The 22,674-nt window shown below is 57.1% G+C and overlaps 1 long non-coding RNA gene across 1 annotated transcript in view; it reads left to right on the plus strand.

Annotated features, from left to right (window-relative positions):
* Positions 1 to 474: 474 nt before the first annotated feature.
* Positions 475 to 22,674, plus strand: part of LOC116659675 — a 29,263-nt gene continuing 7,063 nt past the window's right edge. Inside the window, exons 1-2 of the long non-coding RNA XR_004315045.1 lie at positions 475 to 530; positions 15,904 to 16,028. This is a non-coding gene — a long non-coding RNA (uncharacterized LOC116659675). The remainder of the gene's footprint in view (positions 531 to 15,903; positions 16,029 to 22,674) is intronic.

Raw genomic sequence — 22,674 nt, forward strand, 5'->3', positions numbered from 1 at the left:
CTCCTCCCGGACGTGGGTCATGGGGGGAGGGGAGGCTGAGCCTCCTGAGCGGCGGCAAGTCGGGTACAGGCAGCACCGCCTTCCCCCGTTCCCGGGCCAGGCCTCTGAGCGGAGCCCTGGGACAATCCCTGCGGCCCTGCTCTGCCTGGGCGGCCTTGCCCCGCAGCTCGGGTCCCTGGAAGGCATGTCTCCTCAGGCCAGGCCGGCAGGGCTGATGACCCAAGAGCTGGGCAAGGCACACAGGCCCTCTCTGGGCCATGCCCTGTGCGTGCCTGGGGGGCCCCCTGGGGTCCCCAGTGCCGTCTCCGGGCGGGAGGTCGTGAGGTAAGAGAGTGAAGCTGTGAGCTGGAGGAGGTGGTGGCCGAGGGACGGTGGGGGGGGGTCTCATCCCAGCCCCCCCCCGCCCCTGCCCCCGCCCCGCCCCCGCCCCGCCCCCCGCGGACTGGCTCTCCTTCCTCCACCCTCCACGCCCACGTCCACGTCGGTGCACGCGCACAGGGCGCCATCTAGACGGGGTCCTCTGCTGAGACGTAAGTAAAACCACGCGTTCAAAGCCGTGGTCAGGGCCCAGCCCAGAGCAGCGCGCACGGACGCTGTGGGTGAGGGTCCAGCCTGCCGGCCCCCGACGCAAGCTCTGCGGCCTGTGCCGGGTGTGGGAGCCCCTCCGCGAGGAGCACCTCCCTGGTTCCAGGGCGCTCCTCGGCGCCTGGAGACGCCCGGGGTGGGGGTGGGGGGGCCGGGACCACCCTGGCCCAGCCCCGGGCGAGGGACCAGCGCTCGCGCCGCAGCGGAGCTGGGGCAGCGCGCCCACCGTCCCCGCCGACGTCTCCCGCGGAGGTCTCTGCTGTTTCTCATTTTTAAGAACCTCGCGTTTCGGTCGGCCGTTCGGGCAGGGCCTGGAGGCGCGTGATTGAACTGATAGTTTCCTTCAAGGAAAGGGATTGAGAGTAAACAGCAGATCCGTGGTTTCAAAGCGCATTTGCTTCAGTCCCCGGGCTTCAGTCACGCCGCAGATCGCTCGGGCCGGGCCCGCGCAGTTGGAAGGCGGGGCGGTGCCTGCGCTGGGCCACGGGGAGCCGGTGCGTCCCCGGGGCCGGCTGCGGAGGGCCTTCCGCGGGGGCGCGCGGGCTCGTCTCCCGCTGCGCTGCTTCCGCGATCTCGATCTCCCCGCAGTCACCTCAGAACGTGAAGATGATACACGCGCAGCATGAGCCGTTTGCATTAAGTACGCGCTTATTTCACTAAAAGGAAAAGCAGACAAATTAGGCTTTCTTCTCTTCAAGTCTCTTTCCCGAGGAAGATTATTTACAGTAGATTTTTTTTTCTATTCCTCTCCCTTCCATTCCTCCAAAGGCAATAAAAAGCAATTCTGAGAGCACGGCAGAAAATCAGTTTTTAATCAAGAAAAAACAATCTGTGGGAAACGTGCTGCTCTAGCTCAGAGAAACCTCCGCGGCTGGGTCCTCGCGCTGCCCGCCCGCGGCCGGGGCCTCTGCCCGTCCTGCCCGGGGCGGGTGGGGGCTGCGAGGCCGCGTCTGTCTGCCTGTCCGGCCACAGCGAGCCCTCCTTCACGCAGCATCACACCTGTGACAGGACTCGGGGACCAGTGCAGGACCCCTCTCGGCCCTGCTCTGTGGCCAGGCTGCTCCCTGTCCCCGTCTTTGTTTGTGTGTCCAGAGGCCAGCAGAGCTGACCGGAGGCTGGGCCGGGATCTTCCTGATCAGGCCCAAAGGGGCCTGCCTCCTGGCGGCTGCCCGGGTAGCAGGTTTGGACCCCCACGCCCCTGTGCTGGGAGGGAGGAAGCCCAGGCTGAGGGGCACCAAATTCGGGGGGTTTTGTTACAGAGCAGCAAATAAGGGAAATAGCACCCACATGGCACACCGTCCCGAAAGCCCTGGAAGGCAGATGGGCGGTTATGGCCCGTCCTCACCACAGAGGTGCAGCTGGCTGGTGTGCGTCTCCTGGGAGTGACCTCCGCACACGCCCGAGTTCCTTCTTCCCGATGCCCAGGCCCTCGGCGCTCAGAGTGACCGTGGTGCCCCTGGCCCTGTTCAGCCCAGAGGGAGAGGGCGGATGGGAGGGGTCCTGATGTGGGTCTGCGGCCGTCTGGCTGTGCCCTGCTCAGCCCTTGGAAATCCTAGCCCCCCTCCCCCAGCCTGTCCCAGGGGCTCTGCCCACACCGGAGTCCACCCCGCGCCCCTGCTGCTCACGACTGCCCTCAGACCACTGGACGCCCCAGAGCAGGTGGAGACCCCGGCCCGCAGTCCTCAATCCAAGTGTGTGCAGGGCCGGAGGGACCGTGTCTGCCCTGCACCAGCCAGGAACGCGAGACACCCCGGCTCTTACCACTGTGCATCTTAGACACCACAGACGCACCCCCTCCCCTCCCCAGCCCCCTCCTCTCTGGGGGTCTTCATTGTCTTCCGTTCTCCCCTGGTCCTCCTGAGCCCTTCCCCGACCACCCCAAGAACGTCCTGTCTTCTGGAGAAAACGCGTAGCCTGGGCTGCTCTGCTCGATGCCAGCTTTTATAAAACAATGTTTTTGTTTTTAATTGAAGTAGAGTTGATTTGCAGTACTGTGCTAGTTTCTGGTATGCAGCATGGTGACTCAGTTATATATATATATTCCTTTTCATATTCTTTTTCGTTGTGAGCTGTTACAGGTTTCGAGTACAGTTCCCTGTGCTCTACAGTAGGACTTTGTTGTCTATTTTATATACACTAGTTAGTATCTACAAATCTTGAAATCCCAGTTTATCCCTTCCCACCCCTTCCCCCATAACCATGAGTTTGTTTTCTGTGTCTGAGTCTCTCTCTATTTTGTAAATTAGCTCATTTGTGTCCTTTTTTTGGATTCCACATACAAGTGGTGATATACGGTATTTTTCTTTCTCTTTCTGGCTTATGTCACTTAGAATGACAAGCTCCAGGTCCATCCATGTTGCTGCAAATGGCGTTATTTTACTCTTTTTCATGGCTGAGTAGTATTCCCTTGCACACATACACCACGTCTTCTTTATCCAGTCAGCTGTCAAGGGACACTTAGGTTGCTTCCCAAAACAATGCTTTTGGTAAGTTATAAAGCTGATTGTGAGAAATTTGGAAAACAGAGGAAAGAGCACAGAAACAATAAAAGCTAACTCAGCATCACACCACCCAGAGAGGACTCGAGAGGAGGACCCTAGGTCTCTGACGCTTTAATTCCATTTCGGCGACTGGGATAAAACTCAGGGTAACACACATTTCTGCAGACACTCGTTTGCGTGGACGCCCCGTCTTCCTCGAGTCAGTCAGGTCAGCGAGCTTTCCTGTCATGGACTGGAGAGTAAACATTCTGGTCTTTGGGAGCCCCGGGGTCTCGGCCTTGGGGACTGTGCTCTGCGTGGCAGTGACAGCCGCCCGGCCACACCGAGCCCATGGGCGTGGGCGTGGCCGTGGTTATGGACTCCAGCCGCCACTCAGGTGTGTTCAATAGAAAGGCACCTTGTAAAGGGACTTTTCCTGTCCTTCCCCAGATTCTGTCTGTGTGTGCACATCAGGAAAGCAGCGGAACGCCACCTGCCCTCCTGCCACCTTGTCCCTCGGGACCTGTTCCCAGTTAGGGATACGTGACCTTTTCAAAGCTCTCTGCGCAGCCGGGCGCCGGGTCAGGCAGAGTTAATGCGCTGCCTGCCAGATCTTCATCTCTGGAAGGGGAATCAGTTTAAAACTGATTACTTTTCATGAGAAAAATAATGAGCCACGGAAACAAGCCCAGCGGGCATCTGTGTTGGGGGGAGGGCATCCCACGGCCACTCAGGGCAGCGGCTCAGGAGGGCGCACCAGGCACGGGGGCTGGGGGTGCAGAGGGGACCCAGCACTGTGCTGCGAGTCCACAGAGGGGTTCTCATGCTCCACAACCCTGGCTGTGGAGAGTCTGCCCCCCCTGGAGGGGCGTGACCCCTGGCAGGGGCTGCCCATCTCGCCCCTGTCTCTGGGGTGCAGACAGGGCAAACTTGGAGCTCCCAGGTGGGGAGCGAGGAGGCTGTGTTGAGCAGCACTGGGGGACTAGAGCCTGGTAGCAGGGGGTCCTGAACATACCCCAAGCAGGGGGACATGAGAAGGGAGTGCTGGTGTCCTGTGGCCATAACCAACACTGCAGACAAGAGGAACTTATCCTTTCCCAGCCCTGGAGCCAGGGGTCCGAGATCCAGGTGTGGTCAGATCGCCCTCCCTCCTTCCTGCCTCTTCCAGGGTCTGAGGTCCCAGACGCCCCTGGGCTCATGATGGCACCCCTCCAGTTTCTGCCTGTGTCTTCAATGTGGCTTCTCCTTGTGTCTCTGTTGCTGGATTCGGGGCCCACCCGGGTAATCCTGGATAAGCTCTTCCTCTCAAAGTCCTTAGGTTACATCTGCAAAGTCTCTTTCCCCAAACAAGGCCCTGTTCCCAGGTCTGGGGATGAAGGTGTGGGTCTGTCTTTTGGGGTCCTCCATGCAACCCACTGTTGCACCCACCTGCCCAGTGCAGGCCCAGGGAGCTGCCCCCTGAGCAGAGGAGCAAGTGGCCGGATGGAACAGAGGCTCTTTAGGTGTGATTCCGCCTCCCGAGAGCCCCCCGGGCAGTCCCCTCCAGCACCCGCGTCTCACCTGCCAGCGGGAAACCGCCACTCTTGTCCAGCCCAGTGACTGCTCTAGGGAGCAGGATCAGATTGGGTCCCTTGGCCTAAGAGCAGAATTAGGATGATGGGTGGGGACTGTGAAAGGTGTTTGCTGATCAGGATTCAGAGAAACTTTTTAATGAAGGTGACCTAAAATCGGGACAGGCTACGATAGAAGGTCATGAATTCTAACTTGTCACTTCTTGCCTGGCTCCCCTGGACACCATGTTTGTTGATGAAATAGATTCATACGTGGAGTGTTCAGAAGGAATGTTAGATGTCCACTGAGCAAAAACACGAAGAGAATGTCTGCGAAGTTCTATTTTACGAGGAGCTGAGCTGAGTGGCTAACAAAAGACACTGGTAGCTGAATAAAACAGAACATGATTTCTCCCGCATCCAAGGGGGCTGCAGGTGGGCAGTGCATGGCTGTTATGGGGGCTCCAACCTCCTCAGGTAGCGCAGCTCCTGCTGTCCTGCCTACCTCATTTGGCTTCCATCCTAAGTTTGCCTCATAGTCCTAAGGTGGCTGCTGATGCTTCAGCCATCATACCTGCATTGCAGGCAAGAGGCAGAAAAAGAGTGAGAAAGGCTAGGAGGGCCTTTCCTGAAAGCCCTACCCAACAATGACCTCCTTCATCTGATTGGCCACTTCCCTAGGTGAGGGTGCTGATTCCAGACTGTGAGGGAATTTCATTCATCTGCAGCAAAATGATACAAATAAGAAAAAAATTGAGTGAATATTTCTTCAAAGTAATTTAATTTTTATTCTTCCAACATTTTTGGCATTAAAATATACATTGGAAACGGTGGCGAAGGAGATTGTACTTATTTTGTTTGATGCCATGGCTTTTCTGAATAGTTTTATTATTTCAAACAATACAGTTTAAAAATCAAACAATATTACAAGGTTTATAAGAAAACACAGTTCTACCCCAGATCACACTCTCATCATCTCGTTTTGTTCCCCAGAAGCACCTCTCTCTTCTATCACCTATTGTTCAACTCTTTGTCTCTATACTTCTGAACAATATAGTTATCTTACTATTGATTTCTCGTTTTTAGACCATATCTATTGACTTCCTCCTGGTAGTTACAGCTTAACTCTCTTGTGCCCTAAACTGTATCTCTTTTCTAGCATGACTTTCCCTGTCTTCCCAGCGTGCTTTTCTCACTAGTTTTGATAAAATCATTTTTATTTCCTGCGGAGCCAAGTTCCACACTGTGATTGTTTTTCCTTTGTTATATAACTTTACATTTTTCCTGGAGTTAATGTGTGCCTGATCGTTTTCACTGCTTACTATTCTAGGAATCTAGTGCAGTGCTTCCCTAATGCTCTCACTGACCCGTTGAACATCTACTGATAATGTTTCAAATGTCCAAACACATCAAACAGTGTGACAGCTCCTCGGCCCCTGCTCTCACCCCCACTGCCTCCCTCGTTTCCTAGCTGCACAATTCCTCCTCTTCTAGGCATTTTACATAAATGGAATAATTCAACATATGCTCTTATGGATCTGATTTTTTTCAGCATAATGTTTTAAAATCTTTAGCGTTTTTTTAAGTTCATCCACGAGGAATATGAATCAGGGGTTTGCTCCTTCTTATTGGGGGTGGATCCCATCACGTAGGTGCAGTACATTTTGTCTATAAATTTGCTACTAGATGGGCATGTGGTTTGTTTCTAGCTTTTGTCTGTTACAACCAATGCTGCATCGCACTATGTATATATTAGGCTACTAATAATAGACATTCACACACCTGTTTTCATGTGTGTCCTAGTAGGGTTCAAGGAGTTTGCCGAAACCTTGAAATTTATAAAAAGAAGGTGAGCCCTTGCAGGAGGGCCTGTGGGGCCTCTCGACATGTCTCCTAACACTCTTATTATTTTATTTTGTGGAGAGGAGGTAATTAGGTGTATGCACGTATGTATGCATGCATGCATGTGTTTAGTGGAGGTACTGGGGATGGGGCCCAGGACCTCGTGCATGCTAAGCACGCGCTCTACCTCTGAGCTATCCCTTCCCCCCTCTTAGTATTTTCTAGTGTTTATTTTATGGGCGTTTGGTGGGTCGATGTCACTGAACTATGCTTTGCAGCCTGAGCTGAGATTCCAGTGTAGGAAGGATATATGATGGCTTGGGAATGAAATAAGAATCAATTGGAAAATATGCTTAGATTTACACTTATAATTTGAAAGAAGCTTTTTTCTTATAAAAGAGAAGCCCAAAGTTGTATCCAAAGGAAGAGCTTTTTCCTAAGGAAGTCAAGACTAAAGTTCCCACCTAGAGGGACTCGCACACGTGGTCTTCCATTAGTGCACCTGGCTCCCTGGGTCGGGTGACGAGAGCCTTGTTCCTTCCGCTTGAACGGGGCCAGGGGCCGGGGACCCCTTGAGGGGCTCACCGCCGCTGCTTGGGGACCCCTCTTCCCTTTCTGGAAGCTGTTAGCAGACTCTCAGTAGACCCTGGGCAATTACTGTGGCCTCCAGTTTCCAGCCATTGCATTCCCAGATTTTCTCTCTGGAGCCAGTGGGAATTTAGCAAACGGCGTGGAGGTGGCTTGACCATCCAGGCATCAGAACGCCCATGGCCTTCCGCCTGGCAGCACAGGGTCTCCCAGTGCAGTGTCCACTGCTTGTCCCATGCTCCCCACCGCAGGTCCGGGTCCCAGGCCCGCCGCCTCCCTTCCTTCTGTCCCTCCTGTGCCCGGTCTGCAGAGACCAACCGATGTGTGAGCCCTTTCTCCGTCGCCCACGCAGAGAAGAGGCAGAAGTGAGCTTTGTCATGATGAACACAAGTGAGTTTAAAGGTGTCCTTCAACCTGGGAGTTTGGATGAGGACTCCTGGGGCACCGCCCCGGGGAGCCTGGCACTCCGGCCGTGTGCAGCAGAGGGACTCCGCCTGGGCCAGGCGCACGTTGAGCAGGAGGCTGCTCCTCTCTGCTTCCCCTGCTTCTGTCCCAGGTCTGAGGGGGCCTTATCCTCATTCTAAGACCCAAGAGAGCCACGCTGTTGTAAGGGCTCTGTGGCACTGAGCTTCACCCCAGCACCCCTGGTGCTTGTCGGACTGGGGGCCCACAGGGCGGGACACCGTCACCCCCCGCGCCCCCTGCCTGGGGCCCGCCCAGGGCCCGGCACGTGGCAGGTCAGTACGTCCTGACTGACTGATTGATTGGATACATTCACTGCATCGCATTAGTCAGTGACTAAGAAGAGTAAGGAGGGCCGTGCGGCTTGATGTGAGTGTGACCATGTTTCTGCTCCTTTTGTGAGAACGTAGCAATTTGCCCAGCGTTTCCTGTGAGATTTTGAACATGGAGAGAATGTCTGCGGCCTTGCTTTGCCATCTGACCGCCTCTTCCCTCACACCCCGGAGTGAATCCTCTGGGCGGGCGATGACCAAGATGGGCCCCGCCCCCCTCCGAGGGGCTGGAGAGAACTGGACCCTCGCGATGTTAGTGGCCAGGTGGCCCTGGTTACACCACGCACCAGGGGAGGAGTTTCTCTGTGAACTTTCGTGAAAATTCATGTCTGAATTTTCCACTATGGTTTTTACAGGATCTGAAGTTGGAACAGTCCTCCTTCCCTCCCTTCTTCCTTTCCAAGATTTCCTGACCAAGGTCCTCTCCGTGAAGCTGGGGTTTGCTGCTGTTTCCGGGTATCCCTTGGCTCTCTGTCCCGTCAGGGAGCCGGCGCTGTGGGCGCGGGCGAGGCAGGGCCTCAGGCCCTCAGCGGAGCAGAGGGACCCACCTGCACACTGACCGGGGCCCGGGATGTTCGGGGTAAAGGCGCTGATGCGGGTGCCTGGAGTTTCACTCCCAGGCTGCTCGAGAAGCAGGGGAGAGGCGCCCACAGGCCTGCCCCCGGGCCCGGGTCTCAGGCTGAGTCGGCCTCGTGCGGCGCGACCCCTTTGCCCCCGGGACTCGGCGCGCCGCTGGCGGCTGGGGACCACTGGGTGTTCGAGGAACCAGGCACGCTCCGCACAGACCAGGCTTGGAGAGGCCCTGCGTGTTTGGGGGCTTTATGGCGTAACTTACAGGTTTGGGAAAAAGCAAGCTGCCTCCTTTCAAGCTTTTTCACAAAAGAGGAACGGCCGCGTGTCAGGCGTGCAGGACCGGGCCTAAGCCGCTTGCTGCGACGGCGGCGGTGTGAGCCGGGCCGCCCGGCCGGAGGGTCCGGACCTCCTCCTGGGGCTGCGAAGCCTGTCGCGGAGTTTCACAGCAGCACCGCTTTCCCTCGGAAGTCACTGCAGTCAACACAGACGGGGACTCACTTCCCGGAGTCTGCGTGCTCCTCCCTGCTGAGCCGCGTGCCTCCCCCAGAGGGGCGCTTGTGCAGGGAAGGCCAAGTCTTTGTCCAGGCGTGTGGTTTCCTCACCAGCAGAACCGCAGCGCCCCTGAAGGAGACGGGGAAGGCGCAGGAGGTTTCCAGGTGCGCACCTGTGGAGGGTCGGCTGCTTTATTTGCACAGAAAACAAAGCGAGCGCCTTACATTTTGACTTACTACTAATAAGCGGTTTTGAAACGTGAGATTAAGAAAGACAAAATAATCAGCAAAATAATGATTTTGTTTAAATATAAAGTGTATCTTTTTTTTTTTGTCATCATCTCGTGCATTCAGCGTGATGCCACTGTTAACCTTTGAAAGCGCGAACGTGACGTGATGTCATTCCCCGGGAGGCCGCCAGCCCTGCAGCTGCCGCGGCCGCAGCTCTCAGGACCGGCACCCTGAGCCCAGACAGACGCCTTACTCCCACGGGGCATCGCGGTTCTGCTCTTCTGTGGAGGCTGGTAAACAATTGAAGACTGAGCTTTGTGGCGTCAGGGCTCAAGCTGGGAGAGTACCCCAGGATCGAGGTCCTGGTTCAACCCATTCAACAAGCAGTGTCCCCAAACGGGATTTGCCGGCTCCCGCGGTCAGGAATGCCAGGGCTTCGAGCAGAAAGGAGAGAAATGTGTCTGAAATGATCCATCCCAAACGCTGCCCACACGGGACGGCTTCTCCCGTTGCGACCGTGCACAGCGTGTGATGTCCTCCACGGCAGGACCGGGGCGCCCTGTGCCACGTGGGCTGCCCGCGTGGCCGTGCCTTCGGACCTGGTGTCGGGGGTCTCACAGGGAGCCTCCCGTGCAGATTCCCGTGCCCTCCAGGCCTGGCTGGGAGCCGCAGGTTCCGCGACTGCGTGTACAGCGTCCACTGAGCCCTCAGCTGGGCTCAGCCTGGTGCCAGAAGGGAGTGGACCATGCCATCGGGCAGCGGGACCTTCTAGGCTGTCGCCCCGGCTCCTTCCAGGGAGCCCCGAGTGTTGCCCTCTTTTGGAAACGGACATGGCTTTGGGGGCAGCTTGTCCCGCGGCTCCCACTGGGTTCCGGGTTGGACGAGCATCGGGGGACTGCTCTGTCCAAGGAATGCCACTCGCCAAGGGGCTCCTCCTTGCCTGTCGTGTCTGGAACCTTGGTCCTGAGACCTGGAAGAGGGGGACAGAGGAGAGTAGAGCATCTAACTGGAGCTGCAGGCCAGGGGCGGCGCGGTGGGGAGGGGCCCCAGGGCTTTCCCGGAGGAATGCTGAAGAGCAGCGCCATGAGAGGCTGCTGGACTCCTGGCAGCTTCGCGGGGTGGGCAGTGAGCTGGGTCAGGGCAGTGGCGGGTGGTCTGTGGGCCCATGGCGCATGCAGAGGGGCCTGTGGTGACCGCAGCCCAGCGACTGGGCCAGAGTGCGGGGAGGACCGGGCTGGGGGTGGTGCCTCGTCCACCTCCCACCCAGTCTCCTAGTCTCGGTAAAGCAACCCTGGGGGCTCCCATCAACACCCACTCCCCCTCGCCCCCGATCGACAGCAAGTCTGCCAGCTGGGCTCCGAAAGGGACCCACTGGCTCTCCAGCCCCGCCCCCACTGGTGCTACTAGGGCCCGGTCACCTCTTGCCTTGAGTCCCAACCTCACCACGTCCGATCTAGTCTGCCTCCTGGCCGACTGTGGTCACAGTGACCCCTGGAAACAAAACGCACGTCATATCAGTGACCTCGGAAAATGTAACTCAAGTCACGTCATGTCCTGTTAGGACCTCAGGTTAACCTCACCTCCTGTGCCCACGTGGCCTTCGTCTGTCTGCTGTGCGTTGGGCTGGCACCTGCCTCAGGCTGTCCCTGGTCCTCACAGGTCGTAGGCCCTTCCTGATCAGACCTGACCCACCCCTCCAGCCGCGCCCTCGGGCTCCCCGTCCCTCGCCTGTCCCTGCTTATGCACCTCGTGTCCTGTGCGTGACGGTGGCTGTTTCTGGCCTGTGTTTGACTGTTTGGTTCCCTCCTGCCTGGCCTCCATCCCCCCGCTGGGATGGTGAAGGGGTTGTCTGGTCAGCCTGTCCCACGACCTGTCCCGCGGTGCTGAGCACAGACACTGGAGGTTCAGGGTCGGCCTAGACTGCCCGAAGTAACCCCCCCCCCCCGCCAGCCTGGGGGATTCCACCGTGGGCGTGGGATCCTGTGGTCTCCACAGAAAACTGGGACTCCCAGCTTGTTGGCCAGGAGTCCAGCATCCGCCTTGACCCTTCCAGAGGCCTTGGAGGGGGAGAAAGGAGGGAGCAGGGGTGGGGACAGGAGGAGGGAGGAGCTGGGCTCCGAGGGCTGGGAGGAGGGGCGATGCTCACACAGCGTGGTTCCCATCCCAGCTTCAGACCGGCCTTCCCAGACGGAGGGACTGTGGCCACTACCCAGTGGGCTGGCTGCTTGGCCACGGAGCCTGGGAAGGGTGCTGAGCAGCCCGGGTGGGGGCTGGGCAGGGACCCCGCCTGCAGCCGGGTGTCAGCAGCCGAAATGGCAGAGTCTCTGTCTTGCGGGAAATCAATTGCAGGGGAGAGAAAACAGGAAAATTTCTTTTAAATGCCTCAAATCTCCTGGGCTGTGTGTTGTACAATGAAATGAATACATGAACCGCACAGAAAATATATCTTTCAGCTTCTCAGAATTGCTGTTTCCTAAGAACAAAGCTCTAATCAGCTGGGAGTCCAGGACTCCAGCGGCTCAGGTGAGCTGGAGCTGAAGGTGGCTTTAACTTTTCAAATCTTGCAGCTGAAAGTCAAAGAAATTGAAAATCTGCGCTGCTGCTTTCTAGACAATTTCATCGTCATGGGTTCCACGCTTCACAGTATCAGCCGCGCTGGAAGTTTTTTGCTTTGTTCCAGAATGTTTGTGCTGCTCCGTGAATAAACCTGCCTTCTGCATGGGGTGCGCTTCTGATTGAGGCAACTGACCATTTAGTGACTAGAACGACCGGTCTCTGGAAAGGGGCAGGATTTACACGTAGTTCTCCGTTAGCGCGAAAAGCCTGGACGTAGTTTTGGGTTTCAGTGCCTCTCCTCTGCGCTTGGGAGTGATGTGGACAGTGCTGCGAGGATTGTGTGTCTTAGCGATGACGCCGAGCAGGGCAGGCACAGATCCATTCTGTGGGACACTGCTGATCTTGGGTGGCAGGTGTGACATGGAGAAGCAAACCCACAGGTGCTTTTCTGCTCTTCTGGTCAGTTCCCGAGGACACTGGGGGTGAGGAGTGGCACGTGGGGTGATCATCACACGAGACATCAAGCGCAGATGGGAAAGGTCACGACTCAGCCAAGAAAAGAATGAAATGACTGACATTTGCAGCCACGTGGGTGGACCTCACGATTGTCATCTTAAGTAAAGAAGTCAGCTGAGAAAGACAAACATCATATGAGATCACTTATTTGTGGGATCGAAAACATGATACAAATGAAACAGACTCACAGAGAACAAACTATGGCTACCACAGGGAAGAGGAAGGAGGGATGAATTAGGAGCTTGGGACTAACAGACACACGCACACTGTGTGTAAATAGGTCCGCAACAAGGGCTGCTGTGCAGCAGCGGGACCTGCGCTCGATGTCCTGTGACAAACCATGATGGAAAGGAATATGAAAAAGTGTGCATGTGTGTGAGTGAATTGCTTTGCTGTGGACTGGAAACTAACACACCATTGGAAATCAACTGCACTTCAATTAAAAAGAAAAAAAAGAAAGTTCACATATCTATTTTCTCAGTTTTTGAAATAATACTTCCTGTGACCCTCTTTGCTGTAAGACTTTGCTGAAATGTAGAGGAGCTTTCAAAATTCATGGGAAACGGACGTTTCAGTCTTGGTTAATCACTGGATGGTCAAACTGCAGAAAACAGTGGGGCGAGTAAATAAAAACTTCAGGAGACGTTAAGTGTCTGCAGTTGAAGGGCATAAAGATCTGACAGGCGCACCTGCGTGTTTCATCATTTCTAGTGTAGCGCGTCCTGACCCTGACGAGGCTCAGGAGTGACTGTTCATAGAAGATGTGCCGGAGCCGAGTCTGAAGCCGGCTCCCGGGCGTCCCGCCCCAGACACAGCCTCTGCGGCGAGAAGGGTGCCCGCGACACGGCGAGTGATAGCGTGGGGAGGCTCTGGGGCGCCCAGAGTCACAACAAGCCAGGGCTGAGGCGGGCTGAGCCGCTCAGCCTTCTGCCCCCAGCAAGGCGGCTGCCCCCTGACCTTGGGCCAGTCACCCAAGTCTTGGTCGCCCCGGTAGACTGGCAGTGACCCTCATTCTCTGGAGCTTGAGGGGAGAAGCGTGAGCTCACGTCAGAGGTTCCTGGAGAAACAAAGACCGTGCGCTGCAGGGATGACATTTCAAACATGGTGTGACAGTGGCTTACGGCCACCATCTTGCTTTGCCCCAGATTTTGTGGCTGGCACCTGAGGAAGGGCTCCGCTGGGTGGCTTGTCCCTGGCCTGTGAGGTGCTGGCCGGGGCCCCTCCACTCACATGTCTGGTGCCTGATGGGCAGCTGTGTCCTTCCCCGGCCCCACACGGTCTCAGGGCCTCACCCTGGGGCCTCCAGAAGGGGAGCTGGACTGCTGGCAGGGTGACCCAGGATTTCCTCCCTTAGCTCTGAGGTCCGTGTCTGGAACCTGGCACCTTTTCTGCCATACCCTGTCGGGTGAAGCCGTCACAAGCCTCATCCCGATTTAAGGAGAGGGGACAGCGGTCCCACACCCCACAGGGGGAGTGTGAACACATTCACGCCATCCTGAGATGGCCGCGGTCTTCTCTCCGGCCGCAGGTTGCTTATATACGGCCCCTACGTGTGAGATGCTCTCATCTTCCCTCACAAGGTCCCCGGAGTTTAATTTCATTATAACGTCAGGTTCCGGCTCAGGGCCAGGATTGCCTCAATAAATCAGCCCATGGGGAAGGATCCCTGGGCGGGATCAAAGGTTCCTTCTGAGCTTAAAACCTCCCAGCTGAGATGGCAGATGCCCTTTCCTGCTCACACCCAGGGTGACATGGTGAGAGTACACAGGCTAAAGCAGACACACCTGCCAGCAAAGGGGCCGTGGAGAGTGGAGGCCAGTGCCGCAGCCGCCAGTCCTGACAACTCCGATATCCTGCCAGGCGCAGGTGCTGGTGACTCGACTGGGGCCTCCTGCCCTTGGCTCTGTCCTCTAAGACATCCTTCTTTTCCTTAAGGAACAGCAAATACTTCTAGATCGGAAGATTGCTTCGTGCATGTAAAAATTGTGAAAGGTTGAAGTCCTGTATTTTTCCTGTTTCTGCCTCTTCTGGTCTTAACTGACACGTTTTCTTTAAAGCGCTGTGGACCTCCTGTGTATCAGATTATAAATGTCTTCTGTGTACAGCACGTCACTTTCTGAAACAGGACTGCAAGTCAGGATGCCGCGGGCCCGGCTTGGAAGGGCTTTGGCAGGTGTTCTGTCAGGTCGAAAGGGCCTTTGGGGCACATTCTTAAGATTCTAGAGGTCTTCACGTACGTGTCTTAAACCACGTCTAAGGTGTCAATAAAGGGACTTCCGCTACCCCTGGGAGCCGCGCACTGAGGCCGCTTTCCAGCGGTCCTCGTCCTCGGTTCAGCATTTCCCTGAGGTCCTTTCCAGGTCTGAGGGTCTTTTGCAGACTGGAGAAGAGCCAGTTGAGAGACAGTTTTATTTTTGGACTTAGCAGGTCCTGGCTTATGTTTCCTCTAATTCTGTCTGAAAATGAAATATTTCTTATTTATTTGTTTATTTTTGTAACCACAACTCTCCACAGGCACCTCCCGGGGTCCTGCGCGGAGTAAGCAGCCCGACCCTGTCGCAGTCTCGCGCCCGAGGAGGAGCCGAGGTTCTGGTGCTTGTTACTTATTATCTCAGATTCTCTTTGTATGTCCACATTTTGTACACTTCCAAGTTCATTTTCATAAAGGAATCGATAACCTCTTACTTTGCTGAGACGGCAGGATCCGCATTGATAGCTCCATTTTCACTTCCTTGTGCTGGTAACACGTGCTTTCCCTCTGTTTCTTGGTCGGTCCTGTTAGCGCTAACCCAGTTCTAACTGTCTTTTCTAAAAACCAAGCCGCGGGCATACTGATCCATATTGTGTACTTTACTTCATGGTTTGTTATTATCTGATTCCACGCACATGATGTTCTCTAAGGATGGCGGAATCGAGCTAGAAGCCCACGCCTGAAAGAAAGTATAAGAGTTACCCAATGTTCAGAAAATGAATGACGCTCTCCTCAGTGGCTCATGGTTCCAAGAAGAGATCATGGGGAGGCTGAAGAATAGTTTTAGCTAAATAATGATGAAAACAAAACATACCAAAGTCTGAGATGAAGCTAAAAACATGCTTAGAAGGAACCTGCACTTCTGACTGCAGGCGTCGGTGCTCCTAACTGCAGGAGCAAGAAGAAAGGCTGACAGGAGGCGTGCAGATCGGGAAGTTAGAGACAGAGGAAGAGCAGCAAGTTGCCCTGAAAGCAGGCAGGTGCGAGGTCTCTGTTGCTGCTCATCCAGTCCGATACGTATTTCTCAATCATTAGACTTTATTCTTCAGAGCAGTTGGAGGTTTACAGAAAAACTGAGCAGAGAGTACAGAACGTTCCCCTCGCCCACCCTAGTCTCTGCTCGGTGTGACACACTGACACTCGACGAGCCGGTGTCACCACCTTGTCCTCCGCTAAAGCGCATGTGGACCCAGGGCTCGCCCGCTGTGTCAGCCGCTTGGCTCCACACAGAGCGGTCCCACGGCCCGGAAGCCCTGTGCTCCGCCCACCCTGCCCTCCCCCGACCCCGGGCGGCTGCTGGCCTTTCCTTTTACCGTCCCCCAGAATGTCACGCAGCTGGAATCACACTGTGCGGAGCCTTTTCAGATTGGCTCCTCCCACTCACTGATGTGCGTCTGAAGTTCTTTGTTTCCTTCATGGCTGAAGGCTCATTTCTTTTTGGTGCAGGATGATGTTCCATTATCCAGATGTACACCTGCCGTCAGCTACTGAAGGACCTCTTGGCTGCTTCCAGGTTCTGGCAACAGTCATTAAAACGGCTGCGAACATCCACGTGCAGGTTTTGTGTGGACGTAAGTTTCCGGCTCCTTTGGGTAAATGTCCCGCAGTGTGGCTGCTGGATCAGACAGTAAGAGCAGGTTTAGTTTTCTAAGAAGCCCCCAGGCTGTCCTCCGGAGGGGCCGCACCGCCCGCCTGGGTTCCCCTGCAGTGATGAGATTCCCCCACTCCACGGCCCGCCAGCGCCCCCGCCGCGGGCCGCCGGCGCCTTGGTCGTAGACGCCGTCACGGGTGCGAGGCGGCCAGCCTCTGCTTTTCAGTGGAAGTGTGGAGCCCACCGCCCGGGTGCTGCTAGTGGTGTCGGAGCTGAGTCGGCAGCGGGTGTTCTGTGCCGCCTCACTGTCTCGGGTTCCCCCTCCCCTCTCCTGCCTCGCTTTGAATCAAACCAGCATTTCCTTTTAGCTTTTCTTTCACTCTCTGTCTTGCTACTTCAGCATTATTTTGGCTTCGTGTGGAGGCTGCACAGGCTTGGAGAATCTCCCCACTGTCAAAGCCGAGGACCCCACGTTACTGTCGCCACCTCCCCGACAGGCCGTGAGCCCCGGGGCGGCTTGTCGTCCGGCGCCTGGGTCTCCGCCCTTTGGCCCCGCTGCCCCTCCTCGGCGTCTGCAGTGAGTGTCCCCGTGTATTTATGTGGCCGCGTCTCTGGGTCCAAGTGAGGCCACCCTCTTCGGCCTGGAGACGGCACCACGGGTTCCCCTGGAGCCGCGACACTTCCACGTGCTTTTTCTAGACACTTCTCCAAAGTCTCTTTATTTTACCTTCACTTTGAAAGAATTTTTTTTTTTTTCTGGGAGTAGAATTGTAGGTTGTCCTTCTTCCTTCTAAGCACATTGAAGACGCTATTTTGTTGTCTCACAGCTTCAGTGTTTTCCTCCCCAGTTTCTTTCCTTCCCGGGTTTTAGACACTCGAGTCCTTTGAGCTGAGATTTTCTCTGATGCTCTCAGCTTATTCCTCCAGCAGACTTTCTGGTTGTTCTTGGCGTGGGCCCCGGTGCTCTGGGAGCCGGTGGGGGCGGCGGCCCCTCCAGCTCGTGAGCGGCGTGCATGAGGCCGGCGGGGCCGGCGAGGGGCTCTGGAACCGGCCCCACAGACACGTGACCCGGCCAGCTGTCCGCAGATGGACCAGGGTGAGCCTGGAGCCCAGGTCGGGGTGGAAGGCTGGGAGAGAGAGAAGCCTATTTCTTCTTCAAACCAGCCTCTTGCCATGCTTTTATCCTGTTCTCTTCTTCACCTTGGTGTAAAAAGAAGGAAGTTTATTTGAATCCTGGTCCTTCCGGCAGCCCTGAATGGCCCCAGGGCTGAGTGTTTCCATTCCCATGCTGTAGACAGGGAAACCGAGGCAGAAAAGTGCTGCGGCTTGTCCTGACCTTGTACCACGTGGGCCCCGGGCCTGGACTCTCATCTCTTGAATTCCGCACCAAGTCTGCTTCGAAGGAGCCCCAGCACCACCCGGTGCCACACCTCCTGGACCTGCCCTGGCTCCCTGAGCCTCGTCTCCAGTCCCATCCCATCTCTGGAGGATTAGGCTCCAGCAGAGGCCTGTGAACGGCCAGAAAGGTGCGCTGGCTCATTCTTATTTTGATCACGAGGGTGGTTCGCTTTCCTGGTCCTGACCCTCCGCTGTTTTCCCGCAGGGCCTACGCAGGCCGCCCACCGGGGGCGGGGCAACGGTGACGTTTCTGTGTGACTTGGCCACAGCCCTTGCTATTGATCAAATATTCACCTGCTCTTCCTGCCAAGGAATTCTGTGGACGTGATTAAAGTTCATAACCAGGTGACCCTAAATGAAGGAGACTGTGCTGGATAATCCGGGCAGGCCTGATCAGATCGACGGAAAAGACCCCCAAACAGGGCTGAGGCTCCCCTGAAGAAGGAGACGTGTTGTGGATGGACGGCAGCATGGGCTGATCCCCGGGTGTCCCAGGCCTTCCCGACGACCTGCCCTGAGGGCTTCAGACCTTCCTCGCCAGACGCCCAGTCTTGGAGCCGGGGCCTAGAAATCAATGTCACAAAAAGTGAGCACATCTCCTGCCAGCTGAGCCGGCCCGGCCTGTGGACGGAGCGCCTGTCCGGCCAGAAGCACGTGGAGGGGCGGCACTCACAGATGTGGGGCGCCTGGGTGGGACCGGTGAGGTGGAGAGGCCGGGCTGCGGCCGTGGGGACGGTGACGGCAGGGCTGCGGTGGGATTCGGCCCACGAGGCCTGGAACTCCCGTGAGTTTCCCAGGACCATCCCTCCCTCTGGTGTCGGACACACTTGCTGTCTCGGCCGTTGCTTCCAGGGGCGGCCCCTGCACTCCCACCACCTCAGGGGGCTGGGGTCCCGTCCACCCTCCAGACGCCCGGCAGGGATGGGCCAGTGGTGCCGTGGACCACCTTCCGCTCACCGCCCGCCCTGACGCTGCCTGTGCGTTCCCATTGGTGGTTTCCCAGCGGAAGTTTCAACTTTCCAGCCAACGACTTCATTTCATCTCAATCAGTTTCAGAGAAGCACAGGCAAGGCCTTCACGAAGGAGGTGAGGTTTGGACTGGTTTTCGGGGCAGCTTTCGGAGGGGCTGCGGCCTCCAGCCAATGGCAGGTGGCGGGGAGACCATCTGGGCGGAGGAAGGACCACGAGGGCGCGTGGCCCCGAGTCCCGGTGAGGAACCTCGGCTCCTGGACCGGGAGAGGCCCCGCCTGCTTCCTGGTGCTCAGACCCCCGCCCTGGGCCTCCATACCTTCCGCGTTCCGCCCCGGCATCCCCTTCCCAGGCCCTCTTGCCCTCCCAACCCCCCTGGCACATCCGGGACCCGCCAGTCGCGACTGAGTGCCGCCCATGGGAAACGTCTTAAGCAGCCCACGGGCTTCCCCAGCACCCGGTCCACAGCCCTGCATTGTCAGTGCAGACAAAGGAGAGATGGCGTCACAGGTCACCAGCCACTGAGCTACGTCGCAGGAAGAGCAAACAGCTCCTCCTGCTGTCACAGTGCAGCGCTTGAGGGGCCGGGACGCCTTCAGAGCCTCCGCTCTTTTCTCCCGGGTCCCCGGGAGAGCCGGCCTCTTGGCCCAGCGCCGCGGGCGTCTGCGCGGGCGGTCTGCCGAGAGCGGCGTCCCAGCTGCCAGGCTAACGCCGCCTCTCTTGGGTCGGGAGGAGCCGCCCGCCCGGAGCGGGGGAGGCCCGGCCTTTGCTCCCATTCAGCAGACCAGCCCTGCCGCCCGGGCTCTGTTCCGGGGGGTCTTCCCGAGGCCGCCCCGGAAGGAGGCCACATTCACGTGCCTGCCTCCCTGTGTGTCTGGCACCCGGGCCACCCGAGCCTGGGGCCGCCATCGCAGGGCCGGGTGCTCCTGCCTCTGTCTGTCTGTCCACTTACCACGCTCGGGGCCTCCCATCCCCAGTGCCTGCCCCTCCTGTTTGCAGCCCAAATCGACGCACCCTCATCTCCCCTCCCTTCTCAACACTGGACCGAGCGCTGGACACTCCAACAGAGGCCAGGAGGCTCCTTGGTGCAGTTCATTTTCCAAACGAGACGCAGAAACAGGGAACTGGAGCTGTCTTAATAGACCACTGCCTCCCCGAAGGGCTGGACGGTTCACCACTGTCAGCACCTGCGATTGGACGGGACTCCTTTAGACCCTGGGCAACGGGACTGTCAAGATGGTGGAGCAGAGGCCCTCGCATGAGCTCTCCTTTGCAGGGAGGGCTGTCCGCAGCCCGCAGCGGCGAGCGAAACCGTCCTCACCACGCAGAGGCCGCGGCTTCTCCCCGACCTCCCAGAACAGCATGTGCACAGCGACTGGCCTCCGGGCAGCAACAGGACTGTCAGAAACGTGGTGTTCAGATTACATTGTCTCATAACGGGTTTATTTTGCTGGGAAATTCGGGGTTTCCAAGAGCCCTTGCTTTGGGTCAGACTCTGCTGTGATGGGTTTTTTTTTTTGTTTGTTTTTTGGTTTTTTTTTTTTTGGTACAAGATTCAACTTGAATCACCTCCTCATTGTAATTTGCACCCCCAAACCTCTTTCTAATCAGGATCCTAGCGTTTCTCCTGTGGTCTCATTTATTTTAAGCTTAAACTGTCCTCAGTAAAACTTTTTGTCACTGCAACACTTCAAAATGCTCTCTGGATGGGGACTCCCATCCTTGCGAAATCTGCAGTTGGTTAGGCTTTGGGGAGCACTTCCCTGACCGGCCCCTCTCACCAGGGTCCATACGGATCATGGGTCAGTTTTCCTGGGTTCCGTGTCTCAAATGGAGTTCCTCAGACCTCCACCTGTGTTTCCCTCAGTAAATCATGGGTCTTTCAATATAACGACCTCAGCATGCTATTAGAAGAAACAGCATGCTGTTAGATTTAATTATCCCATCACGGGTCATTTTCAGAATATCAATCACTACTATAAAACCGAGTCCAGAATATTATCATTTGTGGGGTGCCTGGAAGGCTGTGAGGACACGTAGCTCAGTGGAGGCGTTAGGTGTTACGGTTCTGAAGGTATTTCTTGATTTCTTACTCTCAGCTTCTGATTCTAAATGTCAGAATTAATTACAGGGCACATGACACTAACACAGATCCTTTACCGCTATTGCAGGAATGTTGCTGCAATGCCCCTGCGAGAGCTAGACTAGCTGTACGTTAACTTTCTACCAGGAAAAGTGTCCCCTTTCTAATTGGTGCAAAAGTGAATTGGGTGCAGTTCCCTGAGCCGGGCCCAAGGGCGTGTGCTCTGAGGGACAGGGTGTTAAGATGCCGGCTCGCAGGTGAGTTTAGACAGAGGCAGGGGGTACGTCGTGGAGGAACCTGGGTACGTATTTGCTCAGCGGGTGAGCGGTAAGCCACACAGCAGGACAGTCGGCCCTGGCAGAGTGCTCTGCTGTCTCTGAACAAGTTGTGCCACGTTGCCAGCTCCCTGCGTGCGCCCCCTCACTGAAATCCCCCCCTGCAGCCCCTCGCCCGGGTTGCCGACCACGGGGAGAGAGGGTGTGGGGAAAGCCAGCGGCAGCTCCCGAGGGGCCGGTCGCCTGGCAGCGGGCAGACGGGCAGACGTCTGCCTGGCTCCGTGTGCCGGCCTCCTCCCTGGTCCTCGGAACGCCCCCAGGCTGGGAGGGCGCCCTGAGCCCAGGTCTGCCCGGCTGAGCGCTCACCCACTGCAGCTTTGTCTGTGGGAATGACTTTGATCTATCTGCGGTGTCTCCTCTTCAGCTAGGGCCCGCTCTGTGTCTCCAGGCTGACTTCTAAGGCCCTGATCATGGGTGCAGGACGGTGCCCTTGGTGGGAGGGGACAGCTCAGTGGTAGAGTGTGTGCTCAGCAGGCGCGAGGTCCTGGGTTCAGTCCCAGGCCCTCCATTAAAATAAATAAGAATCTAATTACTATCCTCCCCCCAAAAAACCCCAAAACTAAAAAAAAAAAATGGTCTCCTTGAGGCCCTGAAACCACGCACGGTGGGGACGTTGCTGGCCGCCCCCACTAAGGGATGGCCGAGGGGCGTCCTGCGGTTCTGCAGGCCGGCTTGGTGTGGTGCAGAGACATGGACTAGAATATCAGTCTGTCACCTGCAAGCTGTGCCCACGTGTGGGGTGGCGTTGACACAACCCGCCTCGCAGGATGGGGTGCAGGCAAAGCGCAGTCTGCCTGGTCCGCCAGCGCCCAGGGCCGCCCCACCCGGTGAAATCAGCTGTCCATTTCCCGGGGTCCTAACTGTGCACAAAAGACACGCCTTCTGACAGGGACTGGGCAGACCTCCCTCCGCACCCGGACCCCGCGGGGCAGGTTCAGCGTCCTGTGCCGCTCGGTACCCACCACGGCGCCCAGTGGGAGACATTTGAGCAGAGCTGTTGGCGTGGTGGCCCTGTGCCTGGACATGGCCGTGAGTCCCTGAATGGTTTCACTGGTTTTGTGAAGTGCGCCTTTGAGAAATGTTTGAGGAGAACCTGACTTGAAGTTCTCACCACGGCGGCTCCTTGAGTTCTTCCCATTGTGGAGAGACACTCCCTGCTTCTCTGCTTTGGCGAGAAATCGATCCTCAAGCCCCAGGCCTGGGCGCCCACCTGTCTTCTGACGTCTCCATCTGCACGTCTCCTGGGCACCGAAGGCCCCAGCCCGAATTCACTGACTTCCGTGTCAAAACGGCCCCTCGCGCGTGCCCTCTGCTGTCTGGGCCACCCCGGAGCTCACCACAGCCCAGGCTGCCAGATCTCATGACAATAGTGATGGCTGGGCAACGGCCCTCACCACATCTGGAAGCCTCCTGGGAGGAGACTCGGAGGGAGGACGGCGCTTTGGGTCTGCTCCCACTCTCCCACGTCCTGCGGCCCCGGCTAGTCCTGCGCCAGTTCTGATTCACTATAAATGCGCTTCACAAACCATCCGCAGTGCCGCTGTCTAGGCTTCCGGCCAGGCCCTTCCCGGAAGTCGCTCCTGAACCACCTGCAGGCTTCCTGCCCCCGCAACTGTCCCTCCCACTACCCGAGGGGACACAGACCTGCCCCAGCACCCGGGCGATGGCCATGCAAAGCCCCCCGACGTGCCCCGGACAGCCCTCCCCCACACCCTTGTGGCCCTGCCCCTCCCTCAGCATCAGACTCCTGCAGCGGCTGTGACGGCGAACACGGGCCAGAAACACGGCCTGGCTTGGCTTCCAGCCTTGCTCGCACCCGGCTCTGCACGTTCATGGGGTCC

This window comes from Camelus ferus, chromosome 3 (assembly GCF_009834535.1).
Source record: "Camelus ferus isolate YT-003-E chromosome 3, BCGSAC_Cfer_1.0, whole genome shotgun sequence".
Lineage (NCBI taxonomy): Eukaryota > Metazoa > Chordata > Mammalia > Artiodactyla > Camelidae > Camelus > Camelus ferus.